Here is a 25,974-nt window from a genome sequence, read left to right on the forward strand (position 1 = left end):
TTCACACAACATTTTTGACAACACGCCTTGGTCGGCGTTTCTTTTCATTTCTACGCCTGACATCAATGTTCTCTTAGCCCTTTGAATGTTAGTGCTAATAAGGACGTAGATCCATTGTATAATTTTGAGCCCCTCTCAGTGTAGGAAACAAAATAAAAAACGACAGCAAGAGCCTAAGACAATCGAAATGCAAAAATCTAGGCTGGAATAGAATTCAAATTAAACCCGTATATGTGCCCTTTCCCTCGCTCCCTCTAGGTAACAAATTAGCACGCAACCGTACAAGGATGCCGCAATAAATCCTACAACTGCAGAGACAGACACGCACGAAGTTATTCACGGTTGGAATGTGATAATAATAATTCATTTTGGGGGAAATGAAATGGAGCAGTATCTGTCTCTTATATCGTTGGACACCTGAACCGCGCCGTAAGGGAAGGGATAAAGGAGGGAGTGACTAAGAGTGACTATCTAAGGATTCACTATCTAAGGAGTCACTATCTAAGGATTCGAAGCAAACACCACGGAGGAGGAGTGGGGCGCTATGATTTCCCCTTCTTTTCCTTTTTATCATCTTTCTTTCAGTGAAGGAAGGCTGAAAATCTTGGCCCGCACTCAGTGAGGATCCTAACTAGTTTAAGGAGCAAAAATCGAGTTACAGTGCACGAGGAAACTGGAAGTAGGGCTTCGAGTACGGCCTGTAGAGTGAATTTAGGGCATAAAAATGCAAAAATGTAGGCGCCAAACAAGCATTATTGATCAGGAGAGGAGGAATAGGCTGCCGAGACAGAGAGAGGGCGGCCCTCTCAGTAGCACCACACTACCGACAGTGCCTGGGCGTGTTAATACCTTTATGCGCAACTCTCCTGGCGATCCCTCAACACCCACTGGCTGCGCTCACCCTCGGTACTCTTCACCTCCACCCACGCGTCGGGTGTCATGGAAAGATCGTGCCAAAAACGGCGATGCGGTGTAACGAGGCGCGCGTTGGAAAACAATCAAAAGTGATCTAGAAGAGGCCACTCGAGATAAATAGTTATCCCGTGAAGGTGCGGCGTTTTACACGAAAGTTGTTTAGCGCATTCTTTTGCTGTTTAATTGCGTTAGCTTTCGGGTTTGCGTGATAGTCCAGTGCTCGCTCCGAAGTGCTCTGCCTCATCCACCTTTCTATCGACCACCACCGCTTCCATCAGCCGCAGCAGCGTCTGTTCTTTGCTTCTTTGAGATAAGTGTCTCTGGAAAGTGGCGCTTTTGCTCGAGCTTTAAAAGGATGGCCGTCGCGTGCTGCTCAGGAGAGACTGTTGACGCCTGTCGCGCAGCGAACGTTTCTCTTTCTGTTTTTCGTGCTGCCCGAAGTGCTTGCGCTATCGCTGACGGTGCGGATTTTGGCGAAAAGCGCCTGGACTTCGACCCTATAGGCTGGTATCAACACCCTTCTTCACGTTTCAGTGTCCTTTATGCAAGCGGTGTCATCCGCTTAGAAAATGGATCTCTTATCACAAAACAGGCAGTAAAGCAGCTACATTTTTGAAGGTTTATTTTTGTATTTTGCCCCTTCATGCCGGCGCATGGTTTTCGGAGCGTGCACTTCCGGAATACTGCTGCATAAATTTAAGTTTTTACGGAAAGATCACTATTTTATTGCTTTTATGTTCCATGGCTCATGATATGTTTATGCGACAAAATACGTATCGATGTTAATGAATCTTTGTAGTGTAGCTTGCTGAGGACCACAAGGAAACGCTGAAATGCTATTGCTAACAGCATTCATCCTTTCATAGTGTTCCACTGTTCAAGATATTCTATGATGAAATTTATTCATTGACATAGGTAAATAAGATCTTCAGGTTTTTTTGCTTCATTTCTGTTTATGAAACCATGGTGAAGAATTGATTCTGTATCTCCTTCATTTCGGACGCAGTTATTTTCAGTTGCAGACAGGAGTTTTAAACCGGTTGAGGAGGGGCTGTAGTAAGCAGTCATCAAGCAAGGAACATCGACCGGATAAAATTTGCTAAAGGCAATGACTGCGTGAGCAACTTGACCTTTTTACAGGTAACAAGTACTTATAGGCAGAAGCGCCTTCAGTGGCTCCATAGAAGCGGATAAGGAGTTGCATGCTCCGTGTGTTACATGGCTCTGGTTAGATTGATTTTTTTTAGGTAACGCAACAATGTTTTTCTTCTCTTAGTAACGTCGGTGTCACTCTCACTTATCTCTATAAGCACTTGCGTAGAGTTAACCACATGGTTTTCGCAGACTCTGCTCCTTTACTCCCGTTAGTCTGCGTTTTCGCGCAAATGATGCTTAAGCTGGTGGGCATCTATTTGAGGGGTTTTTATCAAATTCGTTTCCAATGATCGCCGTGGTGTGGCAGAAACAAGAATGAGAAGCGGTTTTCCAAGCTGTTTGAATTTAAAGCCACCCTGGTTACACAGTGGAACGTGGACAGGGCATACAAAGCACGGAGCTGTTTACGTTTCTTACCTGAAATGGGCATTTAATCATGCCTCAGATTCACCCATGGATTTTTTCACGCTGTCAATTTTGACGCCAATCACTTAGTTCGATCTCGCAGTCGTGATTTTAAATATTGAGGCCACTTCAACGAAGCTCGCTAATAGACTGTAATATTGTGCTTTTCCAAGTATGAAGTTGGCTTTCGAGGCAGTAATATGAGATGCGGCGGACGCCAGAAATTACGGTATTCTATTCAATGAGCAATCATCATCAGCATCATCATCATCACCATCAGACTCACTGCGCCCACTGCAGGGAAAAGACCTCTTCCATGTCTCTCCAATTAATCCTGTCCTTTGGCAGCTGCGCCCACTTTTTGCCTGCAAACTTTTTAATGTCATCCGCCCACCTAACCTTCTGCCGCCCCTGCCACGCTTTCCTTCTCTTCGTATTCAGTCCGTTACTCTTAAGGACCAGCGGTTGTCTTGGCTTCGCATTACATGGTCTGCCAAAGATCATTTATTCGTCTTGATTTCAGCTGTTCAAACATGTTTTAATAAATCACTATCACATTTAAGCGCTTGGTTGGAATTACCCACTTGCAGGTATCCGTCAAGAAGAGCAACCTCGTCTTTTAGAAGTGCAAAAGCACTTTACTCTCATAGCAATGGCTCAACAATCTTTGGCCGTGCCGCCCTTTAATCTCAAATGGCGCGGCTGAGCAGCAAGCGGTGTAACATCCAAAAAGAGGCCTGACTCGGCGACGAACCTGTCACGTGGCCTTCCCTGCCCTGCCAGTACTCGGCAGCTGGAGTGGACTTGTGCAGCCTGGGCGGCAGTAGGAATATATAGATTTAGCGTAGCGGAGACGTACTAGCGTATACGTATACCGGCTTACCGGATGCCCGCTGCGCAAGCGCAGTGGCACTGGTGCGGCCAGGCGGGGCCACTGTGCGTGCGCATCCAGCGTTCGGTAAGCCGGTACACGTCTACACTAGTACGTCGCCCCTAGCTAAATCTCTCTAGCTTACCGGAAGCGTACTATTGGAGGCGTATACCCGCATTATGTGCAGGACCTGCGCATGCGCAGTGGCAAGCGCGCGGCAGAGTAGGACCACCGCGCATTCGCAACACGCGCACGTAAAACCGGTATAGGTGTCCGTTAGTACGTCTTCGGCATGCTAAAATTCTCTACTAAAGGCATTTATCCTAGGGAAGAAGTATTAGCGGACACTTATACCAGGTTACCAGGTACCTCCTGCGCACGCGCAGTGGCCCCCACTCTTTGTGCGTGCGCAGGAGGCGCCCTGTAAACCGCTATACGTCTTTGCTAATACGCATCCGGTATGTTAAATTATCTCTTCATACGTACTCTACAGAGTAGCTGAGCTAACTCATTCGGTTGCACTGCGCGCCCTTGACAGCAACGCGGTTTTCGAATGAGGCGCAGGATGGCCGCAGTTACTTGCGCTACAGCGTGAAGCTTCAGCACATTTTCTCAATTTTAAAAAATTGGCATGGCTTTCACTACGTTCAGCTGTGACTTTAATAGCAACGAAACGCGCAGCTGAAGCGGTTAGCTATCGAAAAATTTAGTTGGCAAGCTGGCTAGTAAGTGTTCTTAATGATGACTTTGTGAATGTTTTCGTCATTTCAACGTTTGTGTTCACGGAGAGTGCGCAGCTGTCAGCATTAATTTTTCATCCCGACCTATCCTGCCAACAACTTGACCGAATAATTATGTGCCCCGCCCACCAGCGCTGGACGCTTCCGCGGGCTCAGGTGATAACTGTGCCTTTCGCAGAATAAAATTGTTTTGTATTGCATTGTCAAATAAGTTAGAGTGAAAAACTGAGAGCGCGAGACGAGTACGAAAAATAAAACACGAAACACAGGAGGCAGAAAAATGCGCCGCATGCTATATCACCTGCGCCTCGGCAATAGCAGTGCGGTCGAGCGAAATACAAGGACCAGCGAAATAAACCCAACGAACAGAACTATTTGAAAATGCGCACAAAATAGATGGCTGTCCAACTTGTCAGGGTGATTTCGGATGCCTTGTTCCTCACTGATGCGGGAAGGACCGAAAAGCCCCAGCTCCGGGAGTGGAAATCGCCGCCGCTCGTCCCAGCCCCTGCACTGGGGGCCAAACTCGCGAACAAAGGCGCCAGACCGTGCGGTGTCGTGCTCAGTCCGCGCTGGCGGGTTGATCGACATTCCAGGGAAGCCGCCTCGTTTGGCGCCACCAGTCTGAGTTCGCGCTTTCGTTCTTTCGGCTGGCTCTAGACCTGTCCTTGATTTGGGAAATTGACAGAAGGCTTTTTTTCTTCGCCCTCCCGTCATTCCTATCTTCTTTCCGGCTGTAGATGATTTTTCTCCTATTGAATTCACTAACCCTGTCATGTTTTGAAGAACGCTGCGGAAAATCGCGCACTCACAGCCAGGAACAATCCAGGGAAGAATGTCTCATTCAGTACCATGGCCGTGGGGTGTAGCACCGTAATGCACCGTGGTGCTTAGCAATGCATCTGTCGATAGACACCTTGAGTACACCGTGTACCCTGTTACCGTCACCTATACCGGAGTACTGCCAGGCCGCGAGCCAACGATGCGCATGCGCCGGTCGCCTTCAATGCGCCAGATGGCGCCAGGTACACGGCAGCTGCGCGCAAGTATGCCGCATTGGCAGCGTTCAGCATGTGCGCACTTTGATAGGCGGGCTTCGGGTTCTCCGGTAACTGTAACGGTAACACGGTGCACTATACGCTAAAGGTTTCTAAACAAGTTCTCGGTGGTTCCGTTGTTCATTCGTTTTGGCGGTGGGTCAATCAATCAATCATTCAAATAATAATTCGGGCCTTATAGTTTTTCGGATAGGAGTTTCAGAATTTTATAATTTTGTTGGATGCGTAAAAATGTTATCGTAATGTGCGCTCCTTACATAGAATTCAAAGACTGTCTCGTCGTCGAAAGTAGAAGCATGTCTGAAATGCACTGCAGGAAAGGCTCACCGCAATCTAGGACGGCTCCTAGTCACTGACAGCTGCACACGCGTCTTGGGGAGCGTCCCTCATCAACCACTTTCCTTTCGCTTTTCTTCACGGGCGACAGCGCGCACGGCTTCCTTCGCCGCTGTTTTACGCATGGCAACCCGCACGAGCAGCGTGCGCTACGTGCAGAAGAGGGAATGGGGCCAGCGTGTGCTGCACAGAACACAGGGACATTCCCCGCGGCTGGACGCCGCCGTCACCACCTCAAGCGACCACCACGTAGCATAACAAAAATTAGAGCTGGTTACTGGCCCTGCTGACAGATGGCGCCACTGGACCTGTGTTCTATGTTCGCGTGCATTACGTAATGACGGCAAATGACGAGAAGAGCCACATGGCAGGTTCTGCTTGGAAGCGAGGTCCCCGCTGAACAGCTACCCGTAATACGCCTGGCGGCCGAAGCAGCGAAGACGCAGTGTCATTGACAGTCTTAAGTAGCGGAAGCCCCGGCCCCAGTCCCCTGAGCCTGCGCGCAAGGGGCGGGGAGTAGGTTGCCTCATACATTGGTGGAACAAGAAAGTTTTCAATCAATCATTCTATCAAGTAATCAATCGCGCGTGCTTTCTCTACAATATACGCAGACGAATGCCCTTGGTGTCAGAGTAAACAGACCCTAGAGCATGTCACATGGAGCTGCCCTAAGGCAGACTTAGACCCTAGCATAGGCAACCAAAGTGTGATGCAGTGCGAACCCTTGCTGGCCAGCCAGGACGAGGAAGTGCAACGATTTCTAACACGCCGAGCCACTATGACAGCAGTCAAGTGCGGCATCCTGGACCAAGGATCGACGAAGGCGACCAGTGACCCGTAAAGGTCACGTACACTTCAAACAAATGAAAAATAAAGTTTCTTCCATCCATCCATCCATCACACGGTGCCACCAGGAGTGCGCTTGCACCTGTCGGGCTGTAGGGAAACTGCGCCTCGCGCGATAGCTTCGCCCGCCACGGGACCACGAAGGCGCTGCTGTTGACGCATGCGCTGCTCCGGCAGCAGCGCAGCGCGTAGCACTAGGCAGACTGAAAGCTACGCCAAGGTTTATGTTCGCCTCCGTGTGGTCTGTTCTGCCGCCAGGGTCACCCGTGGCGCGCCAACAACGAGAGCTAAAATCATTTCATGGTTAACTATACTTCATTGTTCCATATTTACTTATGGTGACTTAAACCAACCAATGGAGCTCCAGCTGGAAGAACACAAAGTAATGCCAAATTGCCCTCTCGTTCTTGCAAAAGGTTCTTGTGCCATTCTCCTTTGTCTCGCTCACAGCGCCTTGTTGAATATTAAGGCTTCGCATAATTGAATTAGAAAAGCATAAAAAGTTCTATAATCGCGGTCGGAAAAGAGGCGTCTTCCACAAAACCCTAACTAAGCTGCGGGAAAAGCGACCGCGCGCGACGAATATAAATTGATGCATAGATTTCTTCCACGCTAGAGCGTCTCCAAGAAAACGACGGCGCTAAAAAGGATTTTAAAAAATGTAAGGCGTGCTTCGTGACAATGTTTAAACGAAAATACGTGCAAGAAAAGAAAGAAAGAGAGGAGGCAACATTATAGCACAGGACCACGTTATGTGTAGAGCCACCCGCACACAGCCAGACTACTGCATAAATATTCTTCACGAGCATGCGGGCTTAGTACCGACTGCCGCTCGTTAACTTCCCTTTACTCCTTCCTCATTTAATGGAAATGACTGCTCCAGTAATGAAGAAAGCCACAGCGGACGTCCTCATATGGCAGTGTAAGGAAACATGCCGGATTTAAAGGACAACCGGCAACTCACATCACCTAAACTAGTCTTTAGTGGCTTTATTTAGCGAAGTTTACAGGTACTCGCGCTATAATTCGCGCAATTTGGAAGCTCAATAGCCTGCATTAGTATATAACTTCGGCTCTCTCAAGCTGGACTTTCTCATGAAGAGCAGTAAGAGGTACATGCGCTCTCATTTTCGCAGGAGTTCCCAATTTTAGCTACTAAATGGTGGAGGGTAAGGGCGGATATAAATGACGGCAATTACACCGCCAAGAGAGAATAGTCACAGGTTACTAAATATTACTCTATGGATATGTAATGATGTGAAATGCAATATGAGGTCACGCAGGAGGTAGAAATTGCTCGAATTATCGGTGCTGTTCACTCAGTTTTGCGTCCTCAGGAGTAAGTTCGCTAACAGTATATGGAGCTGAAAGCTGTCGACTTCAAGTGGAGGTTTTCATAACTCTACCTCTCGAGTGGAGTGGTGTGGACTGCGTGGAGTGATTGTGTGCATAGATGGTGACTGCGGGAGAGGAATGTGTGCTATTATAAGAGACTGTGCGCATAGCGGGGTACATGCGACAGGCTTTAGGACATTGTAAATATAGAAGGGACGCTACGGTGGAGCAATTGCCGGCAGAATAAGCAAGGCTAACCCCACCTGTAGCATTCAACACCTCAACTCAACTCAACTCTACCTCTCGAGTAGAGTGTGGTGTGGACTGCGTGGAGTGATTATGTGCATAGATGGTGACTGCGGGATAGGAATGTGTGCTATTATAAGAGACTGTGCACATAGTGGTGTAGATGCGACAGGCTTTAAGGCATTATTAACATAGAAGGGACGCTACGGTGGAGCAATTGCCGGCAGAATAAGCAAAACTAACCCCAGCTGTAGCATTCAACACCTCAGCTCAACTCTACCTCTCGAGAGAACGCCACTTTTAGACTCAGTCTGCAGCAGCGGCGGTGCGCGTGCGCCAACACTGCTTCAAAATTCTCTCGCAGAAGAATCAAGGTGTCTGTGTTCGCTAGCCCACATTACACTATGGACAGGGAGCCATTAGACTTCGTGCCCTCTACCAAAACAAAAGGACACCTGAAAGGTGTGTTCCTTACCCCAGACGTGATCAGCATACCAGAGCGCAATTGATGTCGTCAACAGCCGTCCCGTTCGTCTTAGACGGCATGCAGATAAGCTAGCAAGCCTGTGGTGGCAGCCATTCACCACTGGGAAAGAGCGCGTTGGAAACCTTCGTTCAAATGTAACGTATCTCTATTATTTCTTATTATATAAAAAAACAACTGACACAAGTTTACGCTCTGGTGCCTTGTGTCAGAACCCAGTGATATGCGACAGTGCTTCGCCCTCTTGAATCGCGCCGTGGAGCCATATCTGCGCTGAGCTGGAGGTGGGAACCGTAATCTTGGCTGTCTCAGTGCAAGCGCCACGCTCAGGCACACTGCCATCGTCCTCCGCGCAGTGCCTCACACTTGCTGCCCTTGCTGTATAGCGTTAGCTATTTGTTTCCCCCCTACGCCCTTCTACTCACCTGCTTTTTCTGCTGTCCGACCACTTTGACTGTGCCAAATAGAGAAATCCTGCGGTTTCTGCCACTAAAACTACAGCATTAAAAACAGAGTCCCCGAGGCCAAAGACATTGAAGCCGTCCTACGCTACCATATTGGAGCCACATACTAAAATCTTTGTTCATATATTTATTTATTTCGCGCACTCTCAGGGCCGGAGGTATCTTGGAGGGGAGTGGTTACATAAAGAGTTACAAAAACAACGAACAGTGAAGCAATGTCGTTAGTTCTACAGAAATAAATGGCTGCTAGTTATCTAATGGGTTCTTGATGTGTTGGTTAACAAAATATAACAAGAAGGCAGGATCAAACAAAAAAACTTAAAAAGATGCAGTTGCCCGGTGCAATCTCAATCTTGGCCCCATAAAAGCTTTTTGCGTAGGTCCTTTCATCATTATTCCTAAATTAAGTATTTCAAGTAGAGCTCAAATTGAACGCAACATCATACCGTTTTTCACTAGTGTCCGCCTGTGATTATGGTGAAAGTCTGAAGAAACATGCTAGTCTTCGGCGTCAACACTTCTTGCCACCTGCATAGAAGAATTGTGACGTCGGCGACGCTCATTTCGTCCCCGTGGTGTCCACGTCGCGATGTGTTGGACTTTCGAATGCGGCGCCCGCACGATTCACTGAATTAATTGCAATTCTCACGTATATCTTGAAAATGCAGCAATTTTCAAGCAGAAATCAAACGGCAAGATCATAGAACTCTAATATTTTTCCAAATCTTTATGGCTCGCCAGTGGTGCCCAATTTTTATAGGACAAAAGCCAATGCCTTATAAGGTAGGCAAGGGCACAAACGACCGATATATTAAGCACGTTCTCAGCTACGTGTCCTCATGGAATCTTATATGAACGAAATCGCAGAACTTCCTGAATTGCGAAGGCATTATAGAGTTTTGTTATTTATCTGGTAAAAAAGTCCGCATGCGGTGTCCTTGTCTTTCCACAAGCGAAACACAAAATTACAGCACAACAGTTTCCAGAGAAAGCTCCAGTGTGGAGAAGGTTATTGAACAAACGCAACATGAAAAGGTTTCGGGAGGAAAAGAAAGGTTTCTGTGAATGTCTAAAACACATATTGCCCCGATGATAAAGCTTCCGACTCCTTCAAACCAATACAATGGCTTAATTAAAGCCGAGATAGAGAAAGCGCTCAATTTTTGGCGTCGTTTTTTTTTATCGGCCCTGTGTGATGAATAGACCCTGAATTACTTTTCTTGCAGCGTTTTGAGCAGGTGTTTTTTTTTTTCCACAGGGGTGAGAAAAGAGCAAGGACTCCTTTCATCCTTAGCGTTTGACAATAAATGTAAACAAAACGCGACGTGTGCCTGACAGCGATAAGAAGTATGGTTCAGTGCCAAGCGTAAATATAGAAGAGGAAGTGTACATGTTTTTCGTTACTTCTCTTTTAAGTGCCCGAACTGCAAAAAAAAAAGGAAGACTTGACGCGACGGCTTGCAGTTCGCCACAGACTAAAAAAGAAACTGGAAAAGAAAGGATCCGACGAAGGGGAAAAGAGGACATAGTGGAGCGCCTCATTGTCGCACGAACTTTGGAATAGCGCCTTCAATTTTATGCGCTTTTTTCATTGTCTCCTAAACAAACTGGCCGTTTCTCAGAAGTGTAACTCCTCTCGTGGGAAAGTTCAACGCCTGCTACCTGTGCCACGCGAACACTTCTTGCGTCGTGAGACAAAACTGGATGAGGCTTCTGTGTCTTGTAGAAGAGGCTGTCAGCAACATTCCTAACAGCGCCAGTGTTCGGCTGAACCGGTTCTGATTTCCTTTTGGTGGCATTTTACATCTTGCGAATTTTATTTGGCTGCGCAAAGCAGTGACGGTGGAAAGGAAACAAATACATTGTACAAAAGCAGGGAGGTTAACAGGTCATGTTCCGTAGGCTGCCCTGAAGTAGGGAAAGGAACTCAAGCGAAGTATAATGGAAGGAGGTACAGAAGAGGGCGCGTGCAACTTGAGGTCCGCATATCAGCGTTGGTAACGAGATCCACTCAATAAACAAAAGTGTAAGGTTTGCTCTGTTTGGTTTAACGTTAATTCACTTATGATGAATATGATTTCTCTATGTCCCCCACACCCTCCCCTTTTTGCTCTTGCGCCTGTCGTCTAAATTATGCAGGATACCATTGCTTACGAGTGGTGAAATCAGTACCAGGAATTGCGCAGTTGATCTCTGCACAGATTTCGTGCGTTTTCACTTCTACATAACCAAACTGAACTCTTTAAATTACAGCTTTCTTCTGTGCATACGTATTTATTTTCTTACCTCCTGATTTATTAAGTTTCAATACTCACAAAGACTGGTTTCTTAAAAAAGAAAAAAAGAATAGCTGATTTAAGTATTGACGTACCTAGAATGCTAAAAGTTTCCTGATAATTTCTTTGGTAATTCTGCTTGGTTGAAGGAGAAGAATTACCGTTGTATTTATGTATGACCAGCCTTATAAATAAAAGAAGAGCCTACCGCATTCCGTTCTACTGCTGAGTTGCATTCAAGAAACAGTTTAATGCAATACCAGCTATAGCCTCTTCGATCGCTTAGCTGAGTTTATTTGCACTTAATGACGGAAGTAACTGGAGAAAAAATCTATACCTCCATGGAAGCTGGACATATTGCGCGTCATGTGATTTAGTTGGTTCTTTGGTAAGAAAAGCAAGCAATGTCGATACCAAGAATAAAGCATAGACTGATAATAAAACTCAAGCGAAAATAGAGATAGAATTCGTAGTAAAACCTATTCTGGCCTTTTCACCTGGAAAACCTCTTCGCCTGTTTTCCAGAGTACACTGTTCTGCCGCGTTGCTCTCCATTGAACTGCCTATTTATCTTCTTTTCGTAGGTTATCCCAAAATTTTCATACGAAATTCTAATAGGCTAAGCTATCGAGCTGTTATTCCAATGCAGTTCTTTACATTTTACATCTTAAACCAGAATGTTTTCTCTGTCTTTCATTTCTCGCCGCTCAGACCCTCAAGGCAATATTGCGTCTTCGAAACGTGGTACGATACTTCGTCGCTTCCTTGATTGATGGATGACTCCTCTTTCGGTGACCAGGAAAGGCAAAGAGGAGAGATAAGAAGGATAGTGCCACCTAAGGGGCAATACCCGGAAATCAGTGACAACCTACGGGACTTGTGCTTAGTGCATTAATCGCCGCCGGCTCCTTGTGTGCTTACATCGATATGAAATGGAAACACGAATAGAGCCGACTTTTCCTCGGGCAACGCTAAAATGGTTGCTGTCTATAAGCTTGACAGGTGAGGCAAAGCGGTTGGGCGATTTGTGAGAGAGTAAGGTAGCTCTATGGCCAGCTACTTGCTGTTCGGAAAGAAATCTTGCCAGACTCCGCTGCCTTATTTTCTTAGGGTGATTCGCCTCGTGGAGCAGGAAATGTGTCTGTGCAATCCTCGCACGCTCTTTAAAAAATTGGTTTTTAAAGAAAGGAAATGGTGCAGTAACTGTCTCACATACCTCGGCGGACACCTGAGCCATGCCGTAAGGAAAAGGATAAAGGAAGGAGTTAAAGTAGAAAGGAATAAAGAGGTGCTGTAGTGGTGTTCTCCTGAATATTTTCACTCTAAAGATCCCCAGGTCGTCGAAATCATTCTGGAGTCCTCCACTACGGCACCTCTTTCTCCCTTTCTTCTCTCAGTCCCTCCTTTATCCCTTCCCTTACGGCGCGGCTCCGGTGTCCGTCGAGATGTGAGACAGATACTGTGCCATTTCCTTTCCCCAAAAATAAATTTTCAATTTCTCCTGAACCCGCCGCGGTGGCTCAGTGGTTAGGGCGCTCGGCTACTGATCCGTAGTTCCCGGGTTCGTACCCGACCGCGGCGGCTGCATTTTTATGAAGGCAAAACGCTAAGGCACCCGTGTGCTGTGCGATGTCAGTGCACGTTAAAGATTCCCAGACGGTCGAAATTATTCCAGAGCCCACCACTACGGCACCTCTTTCTTCCTTTCCTCTTTCACTCCCTCCTTTATCCCTTCCGTTACGGCGCGGTCCAGGTGTCCGCCGATATATGAGACAGATACTGCGTCATTTCATCTCCCCAAAAACCTATTGATATTATTATTATTATTTGTCCTGGGGATCTTGAACTTGCACTGATATCACACAGCACACGGTCCCTTTGCTTTTTGCCTCCATCAAAACGCGGCAGCCGTGGCAGGGTTCGTAGCCTGCAACTGCGGCTTAGTTTCCGAGCGCCCTAATCATTGAGCGACCGTGGCGGGTCTTTACAAAATTCAGAAAAGTGACAGAGGAGACGATTTGGTCATCTCCAGTCGGCTGAGTGGGGCAGGAAAGCGACACGCTAACAAAATTTACCGGCAGCAGTGGGCTTTTCTCTGCATAAAGAATGAGCAGGATGGCTGCTAGCGGTGGCACTTCACCACCCTGCAGCACAAAACGGCTCAGTCAAACCGTCAGCCTCACGGCGCTCTCTCATCACGAGCGGCGAAACAAATCAACAGCGAACGCAGGGATCCGCTGGCAGGTTTTCGCCGCAACGCCCAGCGAGCACCACTACTACAGAATGACTGCGAGCCTGGTATGTGGTGTCAGTGTTCCTATCCCAACCATGCATATAGCCCGTGCAACGCGCTCTTCATAACAGCGGAACTGAAGAATGGGACGCGCAGATGAAACCACCGCTCAGCGCCCAGGCCCGACGAGGTCACCTTCCAGATGCTGCGCAAATTGATCGTGGAGCAAGGCCAGGTCCCCCCACAGCAGGTGAACCTGTTCAATCGGCCTGGTGCGGGAACGCGGGAACCTACCTGTATAGTGGCTCACAGTGGTCATCTATCCAATCATAAAGCGGGTCGCGCACCCACGGCCAGTAGCGCTAATATCGGTGATAAGTTTATGGACCATTTGGCGATGCAACGCTTCTAAGTGCTGTCCATGGAGGTTGGTTTGTTTGATGAGCACGAACAGAATTTCGCAGGATGAACTGCGCGGCAATCTCGATCGCGAACGATGTCTTCGCACTCGAGAATGCTGCAGCGGCGCTGCAGGTTGCACTGTTGTTGCCGGTTGCCGCCTCAAGTGCGAATGGCAGCGTACACCATGCGCTGATTCCCGCTAGGCTGGCAGAGGCAGGCATAACCGGGCATTTGCCCCGGTATATGCGGAGCTTTCCTAACGTGAGCAGGGATGACGCTCTCCGTTAGCCTCGTCCCGTGTACCTCTGTGCCACAGGGGTCGGTGTGGCGTCCGTTTTTATGGCGATATTGGGGCGCCGGGCTATGTTCCCACAGGCAACATGCACCGTGTGTACATCTCTCTATTCGCGGACGACATCGCCCAGTGGTGCTTGGGGCCGCTGGGCGATGCTTTTCACGACTGAAAGTACCTTCAGGGGCCATCTACGCAATGGATGCTTGACAAAAAGACACAACTTGATATCGTCTCGTGGGCTCAAGACGTCGCCCCCACCTGGGGGCCCCACCTGGGGGCCACACTCAACCGACCTGCCCTAACTCCCAACCCTCAAGTGGCAAATAAAGTTGTCCTCTCTCTCCCACGCTCTCGTCATCGTCCGCGGCAGGCACGGAGATCCGGCGTGCCTTGCCGCTGTACTTCCGGTTCCAGGTTGCGAAGTCAACGCAGCAAACGCGCGCTCTCGGCACCTTCCCCAGCAAATGCTCGGGGATGGCTTTGCCCCGAGAATGCGGCGCGCACGGCAAAACCCGGCGGCCATTTTCGGCACACACAAACGTTCGCCACCGATACCTCCGAAATCGCGCCCCTGCCCCAGCCGGTAAGTCGGAATCCCTCCTTACGAAGCCTTCTACTTTCGAGGAATGCCACGTTGGTATTTTGTGTGTAGCTGGTCCGATATGTGTATTATTTTCAAATGTAATAAATAGCATACCAGTGATCACGCAATGTCTTCCCTCCCTTTGTTCCCTTGAGCACGAACCCCTCCAAAGTTAGCAATTGAAGATGCTGCATCCGCGGAGTGGCAGCGCGGAGCGGAAGACTGGACCCCTTATTTCGGCAATGGCGCCCAACGTGGGGCTCAAACCCACGACCTTGAGATTAGAAGTCTCATGCTCTACCGACTGAGCTTGCTGTGGCGTGGCCTCCACGCCTGAGGTAGTTCACCACCGAGGAAACGGGAAGCGACGCGGATGAAAGAAGTGAGTGCCTACCTATCTGCTCCCCCCTCCCTCCCTCGTTTCACTATATGGCACCAATGTGTCCTCTTTCTCCGAGGGTACCCTCTTAACTTCTTTCGTTGCGACCAACTTTACACCTTTTAATAACTTTTCGTTTTATGCATATCGTCCACTGCGTTTTAAACCATACCGCGCGCAGCAGTTTTAACGCGAAGCGTTAAGGCTACCGTTCTGGAGAAAATCTGGCGCTGGCGTTGTCGGCGCCGTGAGTGAAAAAGCTGGTGACCGTCCTACCACCTAGATCACGTGACCTTCTGACGTCATCACAGCCTTCCCACCCTTTTTTACTTTTCTATTGGTTCCCTCAGAAATGCAAAAAATAACTGAATGAGAGAGGTAGCCCGGACCAGCAACGCTTTACCGGGCTTAAAGCCAATGCAGAAGAAAAGAAAAGGAACTAAACACTCAAAAACAAAAACCAAATTTAAAGAGAAAAACAGGGAAGTAAAAACAACAAACGCAGAAAAACGTGAAAAACCAAGGTCACAGCAGATTCAGAGGTAAAGACAGAATGTCAAAGTACAATGCTTATCGATTGCGAGCAAAGTTCCCACAGCGGCCGGAATCAGGTATATTAATGATTGGTCGCTAGAGGTTGCTCGGGGTCTCACAAGCCCGCCGGTGGCTGTATTTGATGCAGCAACTTGCTGAGGACTGACGCATCGCTTAACCGCTGCACCACAGGGCCCAGGTGCACCACTGCTCCAAGAGTGGTACGAGGACTCCCAGCGATCCATGAAGTAAAGTAGGCAGTTAGCAGATTGCCTATATGGCCATACAGACAGAACATAGGTGATGTGATACGTTAAGTGGGCCCCAGGTCAATGAACGGAAAAATTAACACTATCGCTTCATAATCTTAAGGCGGAGCTCAAGTTTCCCCTCAAGTTTTTATTCCGTTGCTGAAGGCTGATGGGAATGGCAGGCAAGGTCTTCACTATTATTTCATCACTGAATCGAACGCGCGCGTTTACTGGGAACTGGCGACCTCAAGCCGACGCTTGCGGCCTTTTCCCTCGCGGCCCGTTCCACTGCGGCACACGGTTCCCAAAGTGCGGCAGCCTTTGCTCCAGGACGCAGAAACTGTAAAAAAAAATAATCCGTCTTCACAAGAATCTTCGCAACAAGCGTTTTCGTTCTCATTTAATGCGCACGCAGGTGTCAGCCATTTATCGTTTCGTTTCTTTCCCTACTGCTTGCGAGAAAAAAAAAATATCATACATGTGAGGACAGGAGTGGAAGGAAAGGGGGAAGGCAGGCGATCTTCTGCACAAAATCAATTACACGCTTCAACTAACATCTGGCAAAAGAGCTAGCGGCGTCCTAAAAAGAGCGATGTTTTAATCTAAAGACGCTGCTTTTTTTCATTCAACGAATTCCTGGTTGGTTTTTAACATTTCTAATTCCTCGCATTGGCTTCGTCAAACGTATTAATCTTTTAAGTAATGCAGCCTTCCTGTCATTTGTTAATCCACACCCAAGTTCAGAATTGCTTTTCTTTTTTTGTTTCTTTATTCTGAATTTGTTCTTTCTTTTCTTTTTGCTGCAACGCTTCAGTGGCGACAGGTTTAATCAAGCTGTTGAACGCTGAGTGCAAGTCGCTTATCCGAAAAAGATAAAAACAGGCAGTCCGAAATTGTATTCGACTGCGGTACCCACGTGATGGCCGGTCTTGCCCGCTGTGCCCGCGTTTCGGTGCAGGCGAAACGCAAATAACTACCGTGTTCCGTGCGATGCCAGGGTACGTTAAGGAACTTCGGGTGGTCTAAATTAATCCGCAGCCCCGCACTACGGCGTCCCTCATAGCCCATGTGCTGTTTCTGCACGTTAAACTTCACAATTTACCATTTTTACAAACTGTAATCGGCAGGCTAGGCAGGAAGCACTCCCTTTGAGACCTATACCTCTGTGGATCCCTATAAAATAATTCCCTCGGCAGAGGCGCTCAAAAGTCTTAAAAAGTGCCCACTGATAAAAAAAAAATTCATTTCACAGGGTTTCAGCCACCGTTCGTGGAGGCTATCATTTTATATTATGTTGACTGCTGCCTTGTGCGCATTAAGGAGCATCGATCTTGCGCTCCTTCCCGCAGCTGGCCACACACTCCAGTGCAGCACTGCAGCATTTGGATATACTTTTTGTTTCCTTTTTTCACTTCGTGTAGGAAAGAAAAGAATACAGGAAAATACTTTACTCCTCACAGTCACACTTTCATCTCTGCGTTTCCTATTTCGGTCATTAAGTTGAACTCAGTGCACGAATGAATATCGGGGCTATTTCAAGGAGATCCGGCAGCTTTGTCCTCCAGGCTCTTCCAATTCTCTACGGCGCACTAACTGTCCACCAAGCAGCAAGAGCGGAGACAACTCTGGCAGCGGGCTGAGGTGTCGAGGAGGAGGAGGAGGAGGAGGAGGAGGAGGAGGAGGAGACACACGGAGCTTGCCTACTGCGGGCGTCTGTGAAACCTAGCTCCAGCTCTTCAACGTTAGTTCGGCCCCCACTGTGTAGGAGTCGACGGCCGAGTAATGGGAATAGCCGAGGTTGAAAGAATCGAAAAAGAACAAAAAGAACCGGACGTGTCAGTGAGATACAATGCAGCACTGGACCAGCAGAAGGCGGCTGGCGTGGCCGAAGAGAGAGACAGTGAAACGAAAGGATGGATAAATCAACTGCCAAGAGAATCGAAGTAGAGGGGAGCAAGAAAGGTGGAAGAAGAGTGCTCTACCCTAGTGTATGGTCTCTGTAGCCTTAGCCCTGTATAGATAGAGGAGGTGTGGAGTCGCTTTCACTTGAAGACAATTGCACGTCTTTCCTGGCTGCTGGCGTAACCAGTGGCAGCAAGATTGATCGCACCGATCGCAGTGCGCCAACTGAGGGTGCTGCGATGCTGCCTGTCTCGTCCATCGCCTCGTCTCTCTGATGGCGTTCAAGATTGTTTCTATCGTTTCTGTCTTCGATGTAGTTCTGCGAAAGAAGTACCGTCACTCCCTTCCTCGCTCCAAAAACCGAAACGATCTCATCGTATTCATTCTGCTGCTTCTGTGCAGATAATCATCTCCGCTTGCCTACACTCGAGAAAATCGGAGGTAGCTCTTTGTAGCTGAAGGAACAAAGAGCGACCGGCTGTTGTGATGATATTGACCTTGGCAATAAGATATCGCATTAGGTACGCGTTGTCTCTACCTCTATTGGTTACGGCATTTATTAATATGTGAGCATTAGATGGACCATGTCGGGGATAGGTGTCCGTCGACTGAGGCCGTCGAGCAGCGATCAAAGAAACAGAAACGGAACAGAAATAAACTTGCAGACAACAAGAGTCGAACACACAAAATCAGGGTTATGAACCGAGCACGCATTCCACCGAGGCACTATAGCTTTATTTTTTATTGGCTTTAGTTCAAAAATGCTGACGGCAGGCATCGGACACGTCAGCCGGTGTACAGTTAAGTGATATCGCTTGAAATGGGTCAAGATTGTTCCTTTATGATATGGTGAACCGAATTAAGAAAATACTGGCGAATATCTCTGACGTGAACACCAGGTTGGCAAACAGCCAATGGCGTTTCCGCTTGCTGTGTAAACTCAACAGCAATAGCGTATTACAAGGAACGCCATCGTAAATCTCAATTGCGAAAAACGGAATTCCTTCGGGATAATGAGGAAAATTCTTTCTGGTAGATTCGCCGTAAGACCTTCCGAAAGGCCCATTCAAAGAATCTATAAATACATGATCGATAGTCTCCAGATTTCCACATGAAAGGCAACTGACACCCTATGGAACGAAAAATCATTTCTCCGCCATTTATGTCTTTACTGGCCGAACACAGAGCCCTAGAGGCAATTTAATAAACAGAGTTTTGCCAGCAGGCTGTACAGACAATATTTTGTACGTTTCAACATATTTTTCTCCGATCCAAAAAGGCATAATAGCTTGTACACCGCTACTGGCAAGGCTATATCATCAAGATCTTTTTAAAGCTCTTTTGTGGTGTGGCTTGTTAAATATTCCATTAAGGATGTGGTAGATAAAAAAACTGGTTGCTTGGAGAATTTCAAGAAAATGACCATATGTTCCACCGTTGGCATGACCATCCGTGGATACAACGAACATCTGCCAGGGTAACTGATGAACGATGCGGAACTGATGAACGATGCGCAGAAAAGGGTCCTCCACATATGCAAGGAATACGATGCGGTTAACAACTTGATGCAACAGTAAGTGCGACAAAGGAAGACTGCCGTACCTATACGCGGTGGGGAAGCCTTCACAGCACATGTTGTGAGAGCAGGAAAAGAGCACCTTTACGTGGGCACAGCACCGATTGCCGAAGGAACACGCTCGCGCGGCACCGGGAAGAACAGTGGAGTGGGCGAAACACAGCCGACGCTACTACGCGTGTGCGGGCCGCGCGCCCCTCGTCCCGTGCGCCGCGTCATGCGCTTAAATGAAAGCAAGGAGATTGATTGATTGATTGATTGATTGATTGATTGATTGATTGATTGATTGATTGATTGATTGATTGATTGATTGATTGATTGATTGAAAACATTATTGTTCCACAAATATAGGAGGCCCACCTTCTCCCCGCCACCACCACGCAGGCTCCGGAGAAGGGGGCCGGGGGGGGCCTTCGCGACAAGATTGGCAAAGACTCAGTGCGTCTTCGCGGCTTCGGCCGCCATGTGGATTGCGCGTAGCTGTTTAGTCGGGACCTCGCTTCGCAGCAAGCATCTGCACTCGTGGCATTTTCCCTGACGCCTGGGGAGCCAGGGCATTCTCAAATTACGTGCTCGAGGGTCCCTCTCAGCCCACAAGTCCGACATTTGTCATCGTCTCTATCTTCGGTTTGGGTATGGTAGACCAAAACCAGGATTACAAAATTTCCGGCCTGCAGACATCGCCAATTGACAGCCTCTCTGCCTAGCTACGGTCCGGTGGTGGCACCAGTCTCCTTCCTACTCTACAATTTTTAACCGAAGTCTGCAGCCGCTGATCCATGCTCCCGCAGTCGGGCGGCTCCACAGTCACTCCAAAGTAGAGAGCTCGGACTAACCATAAAGCCGCCTCGTTGCCGAGGATGGACGCGAGTGCTGGGGTCCAAAGCATGCTAATTTTGTTGTCGAGATTGCCGTGAGACGGGGTCCTGGCCGCCTCGGAGGAGATTCTGCCCTTTCTGAAGTTCCAAAGAGCTACAGCAAAGAGTAACGAAGCCAAACAATGTAATAAACCATGTGTGGCGATCTTTGCAGAGGCAACGAGCCGTGCTTCCGCACTGCCGTCTGATCGGCCCATGAATTGCCTGTATTTCTTATTCTACTCGCCACGGTGACTCACTGCCTTTGGTGTCCAGCTACTGATCCAATGGTGTGGGGATGAATCGTCGACGCAGTGGTCACATTTTTTTTAGTGTGTGAGAGAGAGAGATAGGGAGCGAAGGAACTTAATAGCTACGATAAAAAGTTTCCCTAGATGAGCAATGCGAAAAATAACACGATGGCTATGCTTTTTTAACACGAGTTATCCAGCGTTTGTAATATGATGAACTCGCATTTTCGCAAGTGGGCGCCCGAAGGTTAGTTTTAACCATAGCTGCCAGGCGGTGGGCTTTCGGGCACCAACGCCAACGGCGAAAACCTCGAGGAAGAGAAACAACGAACACCTGTCGCAGTTACCACTAGTCCATCGCTTCACGGGCGTAAAAGGTAGGAAGTTGCGCTTCTTTCCTCTGTCTCCAAGTTTCCTGTGTACGTCCGGTTAGCGCACGCTGTTTAATAAAAGGCAGGTCTTCCGCATTATGTGCGGAAGTTGCTATAGGAGGTGCGGGAAATGCTGCCCCTTAAGTGGGAGATGCGTTTATTAGCTTCTGGACACGGATGTGCACCCACCGGAGGGCGCTCCCTGCGATGGATGCTCCAGAGGAGTCAACATCCCTGTGTTGGGGTCTTGTGGAGGGTGACCGTACATTGGTTGGCGCCGGAAAGTTCTTGATTGTAGTCTTGGTGGATCGATGATTAGGGTGGCGGCGGGTGAGTTAGCAGCCTCCTGGAAAGAGGGATGCGGATGGGAGGTGCCTGATGGTTGGTGCTTTTGGAGCGTGCTGGCTTCTTTCACAAAGTCTGCCCACTGACGTCGCCAGCATTTCCCCTAAGTGCCACTGGCACTGCTTCTGCAGTTAAAGGAATCGACGGGACGCCACAATGAAGGTCACCAGGTTGGCAACGACTGACAGATTTCTTGCAACCATACGGAACTATGTGGACGTGACAAAAGTGACAAATGGCCGAGGGAAAAGTCCCAGAGCATTGCTCCAAGCACGTGTTGGCGCAACTTCGCCTGCATCGGTATGCGGCTGACGGTGGTCCCGCAGATTCCTACACAACAATGACTGTTCCTTTTTCGTTGCTCCTTTGTGGAGCTTAAGCGTTGAAGGCAGAGTAACACCTTCAAGTTTAGAACAGACAACATTCTCCTCGGCCGGCTTTCTTTTATGCTGCTCGAGTTATTTGGCAGTATCTAACTCTCAATGGTCTGGAGAAATGTTTTTACTCCCTTTATCTATCCTCTTCTGCACACGAACTGTACCTGTGAGACTAGCACTTCTCAGTATTTTCGTAGCTTGTCCCTCCTCCAAACTCAGTGCGGCCAACCGAATCGCAGCCGAGTTGAAGAGCGCATTTTTTTCTTGAAAGTTCCATCACCTCCTTCCCCATCTCTTTCTGCGTTATTTTAATACTTTACAATTAAACCCGATCTATCAGCATAACACAAAGCCTAGCGGCTATTCAATGCTCGAGAGTCAAATTCCGGATGAGATGTAGCAGTATACAGGCCGCCAGCCTGCATTTGGAATCCGCTTCGTCATTAGCAGCCCTTTTACCATTAGCGTGAAATCTGGAGCAGGTAAGAAGGGGCCCCATGTTAATCGTTTTCTGTCCTGAAGATGCGGATTGTGCTGCATTAAAATTAATTGGCTTAAAGAAAACAAAGTAGCAGACATTTGTAGACGAGCACCGAAACCATTTTATTCGCTCCCTAATGCCAGCTATCCGTGATGCAACCGGAAAATGCGCGTGCTCTTCGCAAACGCTCTTTTAAAACAGTATGTGTCGCGTATAAGAGCAACCGACGCCGAGGCGCGGTAAACTTCCGCCTCAGTCTCTTCAGTAGAACTCCCAAATTACGTTACAAGGAGGCATTCGGGACATGACGCTCCTGAAGCGGAAGCAAGGAAGCATCTCTTGTTGAAACAGTCCGAGACTTTGAGCAGCCACGCCTGTTTGTATTGCGCAGTTTACCCAACCCCGACACGAGCATTCCGTTGGTCGCCTCGAAGGGTGCTGGACTAATGCTTCTTGGGAGGTTCGTCGAGAGGCCATCCTGCCGGACGAGGGGTGCGGAAAGGTGAGGGAGGAACAGGGGAGTGGGCACTAAAGAGAAGCGCCAGCACTTCTCGCCAAACCGACAGACAGAGCAGCTCCGCACTTCCTGTCCTCTTTCCGCGTGCTGCTGAAGGGAGCTGCAACGTAACAACACAGGGCACATGCGTAGCACCTTGCGAGGCCTAGTTACAAGAGGGAAAGGAAGAGAAAGAGGGTGAGAGGGTGTGTGTGTGTGTGTGTGAAAAGGAGGAGGACTACGAGAAGGAACTCCGGGCGAAGTGCGAGACGAGATGGTAAGACGGGGTGAAAGTGTTGGAAGCAGGGGCGCGAGGTGGCGGAGGAAGGCAGGCAGGTCGAGTGTTCGGGAATAACAGCGCGCCCCTGAAAGTGAAAAAGAGTCGCGCGAAGTGTGTGCGCCTCTCGGGACCCCGTGTTTGCGAAGGTAAACGAACTGAATACTAAGCGCCGCCAAGAATGGGCCGTTCGCACGCACTGCCACTGCTGCTCATGGTCAGCGCTGTTTAGCTACGCGTGCACACACACACACACACACACACACACACACACACACACACACACACACACACACACACACACACACACACACACACACACACACACACACACACACACACACACACACACACACACACACACACACACACACACACACACACACACACACATACACACACGGGGCTTGACGGCAGCGATGACGGCGGCGACGTGCCCCCCTTGTCAGACTTCTCTGGTAAACATAGCAGGCCACCCGTGGGGCCGTTCTGGGGCCTAGCGGCACCGTTCTTTTGTTTTGTCACTCTTTCTTTCAGTGCACCCCTCTTCTTATTTTTGTATTATCCACGATTCTGCAGCAGCCACTTTGCTGCCGACACAATGTCAGGATTCTCGCAATTTGCTATGCGCCTACCCGCCGCGGTGGCTCAGTGGTTAGGACGCTCGACTACTGATCCGGAGTTCCCGGGTTCGAACCCGACCGCGGCGGCTGCGCTTTTATGGAGGAAAAACGCTAACGCCCCCGTGTGCTGTGCGATGTCAGTGCACGTTAAAGATCTCCAGGTGATCGAAATTATTCCCGAGCCCTCCACTACGGCACCTATTCCTTCCTTCTTTCAGTCCCTCCTTTATTCCTTCCCTTACGGCGCGGTTCAGGTGTCCAGCGATATATGAGACAGATACTGCGCCATTTCCTTTCCCCAAAAAACGAATTATTATTATTCATTCGGCTCGACAACGCTTGACGGCTGCCCTCTTCTGTTAAGCCTTCTTTCTGCTGTTGCATCGAAGAACTACTCAAATGAGAAACTAAAAAAGCTGAAAGATCGTGTACTAAAGTTATATATCGTGGGTAAATAGCGAAAGCGCAGCTTGAAAGCACAACGGGAATAAAAGGGCTCAGAAAACAGTTATTTCATATATCTGGGCCAAGATCGCGATTGATGATTTTTCATCTCATGAACCACATTATATTCCCTGCGGGAGCCATTTTGCACGTTTTTCTTAGTCAGCGAATTCCGCAGTTTATATCTGCAGATTAATTTCTTTTTCTATTTACTTGTACTTCGTTAGACTAGACAGCTTGCGCTTGCAACACATGGTTGCAGACTACAGCAAGGGTGGACTCGGGGCAATGTGGGAGCGGTGGACACAAGTAAAAGCACTTGTATAGGCTGCCAAAGCATCGCCGAGTGGCGCTACGGGGCCTGTTGTGCAGCGCCATCTTTGGAAGAAAAGTAAGGAAAAACTCGAACGTTGACCGCTGCGGGCGCTGGTTTCGCCACGCTTTCTTGATCGCGTGCATTCTTGCTTGCTTACTTGTGCATGCACGCGCCAGGGTGACTCGATGCCAGCGCCGCCGTTCAGGCTGGTGCCATCCTTTGACCGCCCCCAAGCCGCCTCTTTCTCGTTGCGACACGATTTTGAATCACGGCGGGTGGTCGCAGTTACTCGGAGCGATCAGCTGAGCTTGCGTTTTTCTAGGCACAGTGACTCGCTGGTGGTTCTACATTTTTGAGAGTGTTCGACCGCATGATTCACGAGCTTGGCAAACCCGCCGAGCCATCATGATGGGCTGATTGTGCGTCAATGGAACCTAGTCAACGCGTAAAAGCCTGCGTTGTTTTCGCTTTTCCCGGGACTCGGGGCAGTAATGAAGCTGGAGCAGTTATTTTATTTTTAAGCGAAATTTATTGCCCCAGGGCATCAATGATGGGCGAAGGTGTGATGAATGATGTAGTAGAGAATAAATGAATGGAATAATGTTAGCTGATTTGATGAAGTCCAGTAGAGAACGATGGTATGGTCCCTGCGTCCAGGCAATGTATGAAGCAGGGTTGCTTGGTGAAGACCTGCTACCACCAGGTGCCGGATACTTGTAGGCTTGAGAGCTGGGCAGTACCACAGTAAGTGATGAATGTCGGCCTCAATGTACTCGTGTTGTGAAGTTATGAAGCTCAATATTTAGGTAGCAGTTATTTTTCTAAAAGCTTAACAGGTGGCCACCCAATTTTGCATGCAAAATAGGAATTGCATCCATAGGCATCGTGAAATATTGCAGTTTTTTCAAACTAAGCCTTTCCTGGTCGATTCTTTTTAACAAAGCATGACTTCTCAAAAGTCTGTTACTTTTATTTCGGGTTTAAATTTTGAAGAAAGGAATAACTGCAGTTATTTAATGACCGCCAATTCTCTTTTTTGTGTGCAGGTTTAATGGATGGTTTATTAGTGAGTACAGATGGGCTTGAAAAAAAAATGAAAAAATATATGCAGAAATAAGTTTCACGAACAGAGGAATCGCAGCAGAGCAACCGGTGCGCATGTCCACGGCGCAAGCGAACTCAGCATATGAGCGCACGCAAGAGAACTAGGTTTTTATGCGCCCGTCAGAAAATTGAAACGAGTGAAAAAATTGCAGTAATTCTTTATCCTATCGCCAACGAGGGGCGATCGTTTCCTGGGCCTCGAGACAGAAAACACAGGTGGAGTGGCAACATTGGTATGCGGTGGCATCGTTTTTATATACCAGCGCCCGCCTGTAAACGAATGTAATTGCGCCCCTGTGAGCAATAAACAGGCGAGAAACTCGCAGCTACCATTTGAAATATTAAAAAGCATACAGGTATCAGTCTTTTCGAGGAGAACAGACGGAGTCAGTCCACCGACGAAAGCGAAACCAACAGTACCGCGCCAGCGGCTGACGACGCGCGGCTATCAAAGCGTAGGATTTAAAAACAAAAAAACACGTAGAAAACAAAAGAATAAAATTTCTTCCACTCGAATAGCGTGCCTCGATGCCATCGAGATGCACACATCGAGGCATCCTACACTCGCACGGAGCGGAAGCAGCTGCTGGGCAACGGATCTTTAAAATAATAGCGCGTTCTTCAAACCAACAGACGGCGCACTAAATGTTCAGCCTCGACAACTCAGTGCCCTAAAATTAAGTCGCGCAGCTACGCTTTCGACCCTCGGATGTTAAAACGGCTATTCTGGGTAAGATGATGCGCAG

At 48.4% G+C, this 25,974-nt stretch overlaps 1 protein-coding gene and 1 non-coding gene across 2 annotated transcripts in view; both read right to left on the reverse strand.

The window, feature by feature from the left end:
• The window catches only part of LOC144094123 (uncharacterized), a 242,039-nt gene that overhangs the window by 75,412 nt on the left and 140,653 nt on the right, over positions 1 to 25,974 (reverse strand). The gene's annotated exons all lie outside the window — the stretch shown is intronic.
• On the reverse strand, positions 14,891 to 14,964 carry TRNAR-UCU (transfer RNA arginine (anticodon UCU)). The gene has a single exon. It is a non-coding gene; the product is annotated as a tRNA-Arg (tRNA).

This window comes from Amblyomma americanum, chromosome 6, assembly GCF_052857255.1.
Source record: "Amblyomma americanum isolate KBUSLIRL-KWMA chromosome 6, ASM5285725v1, whole genome shotgun sequence".
Lineage (NCBI taxonomy): Eukaryota > Metazoa > Arthropoda > Arachnida > Ixodida > Ixodidae > Amblyomma > Amblyomma americanum.